Here is a 10,535-nt window from a genome sequence, read left to right as displayed (position 1 = left end):
ACGAATAGATAGTGAGAGGGGCAGATGGACAGAGAGAGTGAGAGGGACACTCTGATGGGCCCTGAGCATGAAGTCATGATGACACAATCTCAGTTGTTGTCCAACACAACATGTGCAATAAAATCACAGCGACCAGTGGCTTTCATTAAGTTAGCCGCACTCTGAGGGGACTGCTCTTTTTTGAAAATCACTCTGAAAGGTTGAAATTTAAAAAAAAAAAAGCCTTTCACAGGGTGAAGTGCCCTCGCGAGCTCATCTAATTAAAGGTCACATATATACTTAGAAGGTCTCCGTGTTGAATTCACAAATGATAGGCCAAAGCCATTAGGTCTCATTCGCTCCTCCAGAACGGAAACCGAATCACTCAACACTTGCCACAATAAAGTATTAATTCTTGGAACAGAACGAGTTACACTCTAGAAAGGGGATCATGGATATTGCAGAAAAAGTATCTTATTTAATTACCTTGGCGAGGAGCCATCTATGGCCAAGGGTCCAAGGCCAACATATTGAATTTGTATCAGTAGCTCAGTGGCTCTTTTTTTGGAAAGTGCTTAATCACTCTGCAGCAAAATTGTATTACCCTCATGCAGACATCGGCCGGCTTCCTTCTGTTACACACCATTAGACAAGATGGTTATTTTTGAACATTATTGCTCTCCAATACCATCAAAGTGATTCTATCTGATGCCAAATACAAAGGTGGTTTCATGTGAAGTGGATGAGAGGGAAATGGAAAAGAAACCGGGGGAGAGGGCTGACTCGTAATCTTGTGATCTGTCTGGTATGAGTGTTCTCAGTGATTAGGACTAATTAAGATGCATTACATGTAATCTCAATAGACTGACTGCCAAAACTGGTGTGCATGTTCACAGGCTGACTATGGAAGTGTTGTCATATTTTGGGTAAAAATATCTAATATTTTTGATCACATGAACATTTACTGCTGTTGAGTTTTATTTCTTTACATAGAAGTGACTCCAGCTTATGCTGTGATTCTTTTGTTTGTCAAGTAAACAATTATTTATACTGTCCATACAAAAACTTTCTTTTAGCCTTATCAAGAGATTAGCTGGGGATTGGGGAGATGGAGACAATACTAGAAAAAGAAAAAAAAGCGTCATCAATCCTAAAAACTGTCACCATTCACCATGATAAGGTGATACCACATGCTGCAGCGCTCCTTGTTCTCCTTTTTCTCTGAAGATGTGTAGCTCTTTATGTCTGTGGCTTTATATATTTGAGGTTGTTGTCATGCTGCAGATAGAATTTGGGACCAATCAGACGCCTCCCCGATGGTACTTTGGTGATGGATACGAATCTAAATGTCAGTAAAACGACATTAGCAACCATGATGCACATGTAAGAAATACATAAAAATACCATTCTATTTTCATTCAGCCCACCCACTCACACATGGCATCATGTGTGTATCGTCTGCCTGCACACTGTTGGCAAGCCAACCATAGAGTTAGAGTAACTTTCCTTATTGTACATTTTTTAGATGGAGCATGATGCCAGAAAAAAAAAATCCCATGATGCACCTTCTGTGTTTAAAAAAAACCTATATATATATATATAGGTTTTCTGTGCAAGCAGCTTATTGCGCAGATAGTTAGGCTTATCTTCAGCCAACTTCTATCGGGCATAATAATTATGAAGGGTGCAGAGGAAGCAAACAAGCAAATGACCAATATGTTCATTAAGATTGGAGGACTTATTCATTTATACATTTTTTGGCGAGAGGGAACTGTTTTTTTAAGATAAAATGTGAAACTTGCTTGACGTGAGCTGATTTGCCGGTGTTTTGTTTTTCATCTCGGTAATGCGCTTTAAGGAAGAGACTGAGTTTTTATAAGAATGTATTTTCCTCCGGTGCAAACAGAAAGAAATCATATTTATAAATATGCAGGGTATGACTGTAGTATTTAGCTGAAAACAGATTGACCACTACATCAAAGGCACAGACAATAATTACTGTTAATCCAGCAGTTGTTGCCAATTGCAGAGGCAGATTTGAATATGACCCAGTTTTAGGAGATTACTTGCGTTTTGCTGACGTCACTGTCTGAAACGCTGGAGGCCTGACAACTTAAACATGAAGGGAAGATGTCTGTTGAAAGTTTAAGAATCCTCTGCAGAACACGGCGTTGTGGGAACATGCTGTTTGAAGTCTGAAGTCTCCTCGGCCTCAACAGCACATGAAATTTACATATTTCTGTCGACTCTGAACTTTGATAATGTTTTCAAAAATCTTAGGTCTAACTATCTTGCGGAATCGGTGATAGTGAATAGGTCGCTGCATCATGTCTAATCTGATTCTATATTCTTCAGTTTTTTATACATATAGGTCATGGCAGTTTATGTACAGTGACCTTCACTGCTTACCAGCACCTGCAGTTTTACTGTATATACTGTGTCATAAGAATACAACAGGCAGGGAGGAACTCACTGTGATTGGCTAGTGGACACTGTAAACAGGATGTGAAATATCAGACTTTATTTTTTTCAATTGATACTCACAAGCCATTAGCCAGGTTTTTTTTATCACATTTTATTACATCTAATTTAATAAAATTACTTTGTGTGGACTATTTAATCTCCTCACAGTTTTGCTATTATTAATGGGGCCAACAATGGCTGAATTTGCGACTGACTTTCCAAAACAAGCCGCAGAGCTTGTTGGTGTGATTTATGTTCTGGGGGCAAATGCTGCGGTAGATAGACCTAAGGATAGAAAAGTCCTCCAAAAGGAAGTTTGAGCTTTATATAACTTTGGCTTTTTCAAATTTGATGTGAATAGAATTTCTTTTTTTTGTGGAATGATATAATTGTTAAAATGTCCAAGCATTCTTTCTGCAGGGACGCATACAGAACCTATACCATCAGCGTAAATACCGACCTTATGAGGCAAATGTGGTATTGGCAGGTTCCATCTATTCCATCATGGCAGGCCGTCAATTCAGATATTAATGCTCCAGCAATCTCTGTCCCCGTCTTATGTTTCAATACGCATTCTATACAGTGAAATGTACAGATTTGAAATTTTGGAGAAGCAGAGCACCAGATTAGTACATGGTGTCAGCCGATACCTTGATATTTGAGGTATTAGAATTAGGAGTGTTGATTGGTGCATTGTTTTGGTCTCAACCTTTTAAAAATCTTGAATTGTGAGCTCTTAACATATATCCCTTTTACTGTATGTCTCCACAAAGGCTACAGCTGTGGATGAGACATTATGTTTTCAGGTTGTCCGTCCGTCCGTCCACATACGTAGTCGTCTCTGGCTATAGACTTGGGGTGGTTGTCAGGCTCCACAAAGGGTTTGGGACCAATCAGACGCCTCTCTGATGGTATTATGGTAAAAGATAAGAATCTACATCTCAGCCAAGCAACCATTATAATGATGTAAGCAAAATGCATATAAATAACACAACATTTTCTACAGAGACAGCCAACCCACTCACACCTGGCGCCACGTGGTGTGAGCCAACAGCAGACATTCAGAGTAACCTTTATCCTTTTTTTGTCGCCGCAGTAGCAACAGACATGGTCAGAGGCATTAGGTTTTTAGGTTTGTTCGTCCATCCATCTCTCCGTACGTATCTCACTGTCTCGTGAACTCAATATCTCAGAAACAGCTTGAGGGAATTTCTTCTGACTACAAAACTTCAGTTTGGACTGGAGGATGAACCGATCATTAATCGGGGGTCAAAGGTCAAGGTACCTGTGACCTTATGAATCAGTTTTGGCCATAACTCGTGCATTCAAATGCAAATGATAACAAAATACACTTCATAACTTTTATTTTTAATTCCCTCAAAGTCTCCACTACGTATATTTAATAGAAGGACATGGAATATTCCTGGACCAAGGTACACGACTGCACTGACTGTATTGATTCTACATTTCCACTACTGACAAAGACTGAAATGTCAGACATGGCGTTGTCACGTGAAAGCTTCTTGACTTAGATTTTGGTGATTTCCAACAATTAATACCTGAAACATGAAAGATAATGTACGGCTGAAATGTGCTCGGTTTGCCTCCTGTCTGCCAGAAAAAAAGCTACAGCAGTGGTGGGTGAAGTGAAAGACAGCTCACCGTCCTTGTAAAGTTTATTGCTGGTTAGGGGATTTCATAGTATGTTCATGTCCTTGCACATTTGAATCCTCCCATTTCTGAATCCCCCCGAGGCAAAAATTAGCCCTCAGTCTGTCAGTGGCTAATTGCTTTTTAATTGAGTCTCCACAGGTAGTGTACCTGTTTGTGGAGGTTAAACGGAAATGAATTGGGCCACACATGCTGTTGTTCTTTTCTTCCCCCTTCTGCCATCTCTCAGTGAGCAGCAGGAAACAATGTTCTCAGTCTATAAGTGTCATCCTTTGTCTCTCCCTGGTTTTCACCCCACTGCTCTCTCCAGCCAGCATGCTCCTGTGTCATGCTGTTCGTCTCTGCCAGCCGCTTGAATCCATTTCTCCGTGGACAGCAGCGAAAATTCATCCGCACACCATTTGTACACATACTTCTGATTTAAAACTGACACAGAAGAGTATTTAGGACTATTGTCAAAACATTTTTGATTCATAACTCATGTACCTGTGACACTCCTTGAATGTTTTGACATTGCCAAAAGAGAACATTTCACTGACGGTGTCAAGTGAGATTTTTGAGCTATGCGGGTCCATTTTATTTTTGCAGAACTGCATCAGTGCTCCAAAATTCCCCTTTGCTATTGCATCACCACATATCCTTTCATTTTCTGAAAGGAAACACACATTTCTCTCCACCCAGCATTTTGCCTATAGCCTCTTATGCACCTTCAATCTTCTTTCCATATCCCACTTGTAAGGTCCATGCACTTTCCATTATCATTCCCTCACAGTGCATCTCTACGTTCCCTTTTAAAAGCCTTTCTTTTTTTCTGACCAGACTGAAGGACAGCATCACCATCACTTATATCACCTACTGTATTTAATGATTCTTTTTTTGGGCCTCATCATTCTTATCCAAAGCATTTGTGTGGAAATAACCAATGCCTCATCTCTCGTCTCTCCCCTTCATCCAAATCAGCAGCTCTGTGTATTGATCAGAGCGGGCAGTGCATTAGTGCCTAAACATGGACTCTCGCTCTCGGCCTGGTAAAGCAATGAAGGCATATTGATCGTGCTGCTCATCTGACAGCTGCCTATTTTGTATGTGCACGTGCAGCTTGTTGCTGCCAAGTACAAGGTGACATGTTGCTTCAGTGAATACCTAGGATGTAGCTTCCTTCAGCCGAGCTCGGCTTTAAGACGTTATGACAAAAAAGCCTAGCCCTGGTGAGCTTCCCTCAAAAATGATGTTCGGTCAAGTGCAGGTTCACAGAGAGCACACAAACCTGACACCCTCATAATTCTCACAGAAAAAATATTGGGATTTTATTAGAGACAGCTGATATGATTTGCAACGTTTCGGGTTGGAAGCGAGAAGCTGCTACCAAAATGTTTCGTGCGCTGCCGCTCCCTGTCAATTTGAAAGAGAGTCAAGGGCACGACTTACAGCTGTGTTGTTTGCCAACCTGAGTTCAGAGTCCCCCGGACCGATGCCCCCAGAATAATTCATCACAGTCACACTTCACAATTTTTACTTGCATATGCAGAAACTTGCTGCTGTAGAGGAGCGCAGAGGTGGACACACAGTAGATCACAGTGAGGAGGGGAGAGGCTTTTGATTGGGTGTATTTTAGGTGGCACAGGTCCTGTAAATAATGCCTAGATCGGCCTTGATATTGATTTTTTTTAGGGGACAGTCGGGACATTTTCTAATAATTCATGCCACATATTGCCTCTCAAGTTGCTCCTCATAGCCTGTTAGTAGACATTATTCCGTACACATTTCTAGGGAGAGGTATTATTCAGGTTTAATCACATTGCTGTGAGTTTTTGCCTCGGTGTTGTACACAATGTCCTCGTGGTGTCACCTCGAGTCAGGGTTAATACAACTAATTGCCCGCTCTCTTGTCTTGCACAGGGTCATTTGTCTCCCTGTATAACATCTATTAATTATGAATAAAATCAGATCTCATAGTGGTGTCACTGCTTATAGTGTGCCTCCTGCTCGCACCATTCTGTCATTTGGACTGCTCACACATTTGTTGTTGCATTGTTCTCAAACTACTATGCAGAGCCGGCTCCTCCCTTGTGAAGACACTTCTTTGAATTTTCTGAAACACAAAACGTTTCCTGCACAGGCCTTTGACCATTTGGTGTGTTGTGTCTCTCTTGAAGACGTTTTTGAAATGGAATACACAGATACAACTGTGCGTCTCTATCTTTTTTCCCCACTCATCTTGCTCAGAGCGGTGGAGCATAAAATGAGAGTGCACTGCATTGTATTGTATTTTGTGTGTGTGTGTGTGTGTGTGTGTGTGTGTGTGTTGGTCTGTGTGTGTGTGTGTGTGTGTGTGTGTGTGTGTGTGTGTGTGTGTGTGTGTGTGTTGGTCTGTGTGTGTGTGTGTGTGTGTGTGTGTGTGTGTGTGTGTTGGTGTGTGTGTGTGTGTGTGTGTGTGTGTGTAGGCGCACATACTCGTGCATGTTTGGAGTGGGTGTTTAAGAGATATCTGAGAATATGTGCGTGTGAATGATGCAGTGTCGTCTGGTATGGTTCACAGACGTCTTGTTTGTTAGCGTGCATTATTATGAACGCGCACTGTAATTACACAGATTCATAAAATCTCATGCTTTTCAAAGTGACATTTAAATTTTACAGCTGCATGTTAAACAAGTCTTTAATGATGTTGCACATGATGGAAAGGAGGGGTTGTGTGCGTGTGTGCGTGTGTTTGGAGGGAGGTGAGAGTGAGTGAGTAGGGATGTGAATCCATGATTAATGCAGCGTTGCCCTTGCATGTTTCAGAGAGGAGAGCGGACAGAGGTGAGACTAACGGCATTAGAATTCAGCCTGTGCTCCTGGAGGAGTCTGCTCTGCCCCCTGTACAGAGGCTCCACTGCCTTTCAGATTACAGAATACACACTTCACAGACACTTCAGTCTGGATGCACACCGACCAGCTGTTTTCCAAGGCTGGTTCAAGACCACTGCGTACGTTACGGCGCGTCTCGTCATCTGCTCTCAGCCGTGTCCACTCGTCACAGATCTCATTCTGAAGCTGTTGCCAAAGACTCAGTCACAAACAGTTGTGTTTGCTCCCTGGAATTTTTCACCCATATCCCTTATTTGGGATGCTAGTTTTAAACGTACAGTGAAAGTGAAACAGAATTGCCGCGAGGGCCTGACTTCAAAACCCGTCTCATATTTAAATCCTTTACGCTATGCTGTGCTGCTGAAACTGTCTGTGGTGTTATTCGGAGTAGCGACAGCAGGCACTGTAGGGTTACTGGCATGCAGAGCAAGGCGCCCCAGCACATAGAAGAAATACTGCCTTGACGATTTGAAATTTATGGTACTGCATTATGATTTAAAATATGACACAGCAGACTCCACCACAAACTTAACTTTTGTTCGCTGCACCGACTGGATATTCATCCTGCAGACAAAGTTATCCCAATTTACATTATTTCCCCCCTCACTTGTGACACAGATGTGCTGCAAAAACCCGAGAGCAGCATTTTTTTCACTTTAAATAGGACAGTTTTTGTTATAACCTCAAATATAGAGGCGATTCATCTACTTCAGCTGCTGACATTTAGGGTGATCTACGTTTGAAACCATCATTTGGCGATTCATACGAGTATTAAAACTATATATTAACATAAATACTTGATGATGTGTTTTAAAAAACACATCTTATGAAGATTATACGAGCCTAATATCACAGTCACTCTTGATTTAGTTTGTACCTTAAAACTTAATACTGTCCGGCTGAGCTATGTTTAATACATCTCATCTTTAATGCATCTCAAACCCCAATAAAGAGAGCGGGCTGGTAATAAGCATGACATTCATAAGTTACGTTATTGGGGAAGAAAACACAAATGACACGATACGCAGAAATAGACATTATGAAATCGACGGCTCCTTGTATTAAATAGGAACGTAAAACCAAACTGTGTTGAATCAATATGTATTGAGTCATTAATGGATGACTCAATACATACTGTCTTAATAAATCAAACTTTTTGAAATTTAACACATGTAGCCCTACGCTCCTGGTTCTCAGGATTCATCTGGAATTGACACAATAAATGGAAGCAAACCTGAGAGGTGGGTATAAAAATGGATTTTACGTCGTTTTGCCGTTTTGCCGGCTTAGTGCAAACATCTCCAAGAAGTAACGTCCGTGTCAGAGGAAGAGATTGTTGAGTGTGTTAGCCGGAGTGGAGCATCTCTTTCTGATCCGCGGTGCCGAGACGATCACAGCTGCCAATGTGCCGATCGATCACTGCGTTTGTCTTCCAGTGCTTGTCGTCTCTCCTCCCGTTCCTCCACCACCGGGCTCAGGAAATGTTTGCACACACACCCACAGCTTGTTTGCGTAGTTATTTCTGCTCCCGCCTCGGGTCACGTATCGAGCTGAACCTGGCGGTAATAACTTTTCTTTCTGCTGTGTCTCAGACAGATGCTGCTGATTGTCTGTGGCTTACTTTTTCGCACTACGGGCTGTTTTTGACACTTTACAACAACTATTATTTATAAATGATGGTTAATCAATACAATAGTTATTGTGTGAATTTTTTACGTACAGCATGGGGAAATGAATTATGTAACACCTCAGATCACCTCTACATTGTTTGCAAATAGTCCAAGATCATTTTTTTTAACTGTAATATGTCCTGCTCTGAAATTGACCTAAGACATAAATGTATAGAGGCCTGTCAGCCAATAAGATGCATGTATTTCCACGCATTATTTTCCCGTGAACCTCCTCTCCGATTGGTCTTGCCTTCATTCACTGGCAGACGACAAGATAAAAAAAGAAAGCAGAGTATAACCAGGGTAAACCTTTATGAAGGTCGGATTTATTGCAGGACTTTGCATCAGCCTGAATTTGTTTCCGCTGGGTGCTCCAACATGATAAATGATAAACTGCCAATCAAGTGCAAATGTCTCACCATCTCACCCTTGAGTGTTGTTGTGAGCTGTGGCTTTCCCATCTAGTACTTCTCCGGCAGTAGAAGCTGTTTTGAGGCTGATATCGGTTTATGGAAACTGCTCGTTCATGGCCAAAATGCACAAAATAATCCATAAAGACGCAATTTGAAGTTGTCGCTGGAAAGCGCTCCACTCTTTTATTGTATCTCCGCACATCAAAGTACACCTGTTTGGATCCCACTTTACTACCTGAATAATGTTTTACCAACGACTTGATTACGTGGAACGAACAGTAGGTTTCTCCACCTTCTTTGAAGTAGATTTATTGCTTCTAGCAACAAAATCAGGACGCCCTGCCTGCTGCCCGCATTCAGCCACATGTAAATCAGTTCCTGTATTCCGTTTATCAACCCACATTCATCTGTTTATATCTCATATCTTTGATACCCTCATCCATATTTATCTAACAGATATTATATCTGCATAATACCGCGGAGGGTTTGGGTCTGCATTGTGTGATTTATAAGCATCGCAGGCCAAGACAATGTGTCAGCTTGCTTGAGACATAATCATATGTTAAGGTGGATGTTTTTTTCACAAGTTCATTTTATCTAAGGACTTGTCACACCATACTAATTTGCGAGCATTAAAAGAAAAATGATCCAGATACGGAAATACAGTTATATTCTGAAAATGTTCTGTAACTCGTTCCAATTCACCGAACCCTAAAGACATTATCCAGTCTGCAGCTTGAACAAAATATACTCAATCTACATCCCTCCATTATCTATACTGCTTTAACCTTAGTGTCCCGGGGGGCCTGGAGCCAATCCCAGTCAGGAGACTGTGATGGAAAGCGGAAGTGTCTTCAAAAGTATTATTTTTTCATGAAACAGCAGAGCCTTCAGCCTCTGCCCATTCATGTGTCGGACTGCCTGTCTGAGCAGTCTTTTTATTGACCTCTTTTTGGCGCTCCGTGGAAAAGGATGACAGTGTCTGTATGAACAACGATGTGGCGTTATGCACCAGAGAGAAAAGTTCGTAACTTTTTTTTTTTTTTTTTGGCGCGCTCTGATTTGACTGAAGCTCTCGGAGTAGAACGATTTGCACTCATAGAAGAAATCGCCGAGATTTAAATAAAGATCAAATAACGACTTCTTCCTCACATTCCTCTGTGTGTAGCATGAAGTGAGAGTCTGTGTGAATGTAAGGACGTCCTTGAGTGACGTAGAAAGGTCACAGGGGTCAGCCATTAGTGGATGAGATTCTCTGGGAGCAGGACCTCTTATTGGTCCTTCCCATGACTCTCAGCATTTCCCAGCACCTGGTCCCCAAAGAGGGCTTTGTATCTTTTCCAGGAATTTGATGCTTTCGTTTGATGCAGGTTTAATGACATTACTTGAGTGGCAGTCAAGTCCTCCACCTGTCTTTGGTGTATAACATGTTACTCTTTTTGTGACTATAGATAAAACTTCCATTTAATTCCATGCCGGAAACATGACT

The sequence above is a fragment of the Scophthalmus maximus genome, chromosome 7, assembly GCF_022379125.1.
Source record: "Scophthalmus maximus strain ysfricsl-2021 chromosome 7, ASM2237912v1, whole genome shotgun sequence".
Lineage (NCBI taxonomy): Eukaryota > Metazoa > Chordata > Actinopteri > Pleuronectiformes > Scophthalmidae > Scophthalmus > Scophthalmus maximus.
Note: the sequence above shows the minus strand (reverse complement) of the source record.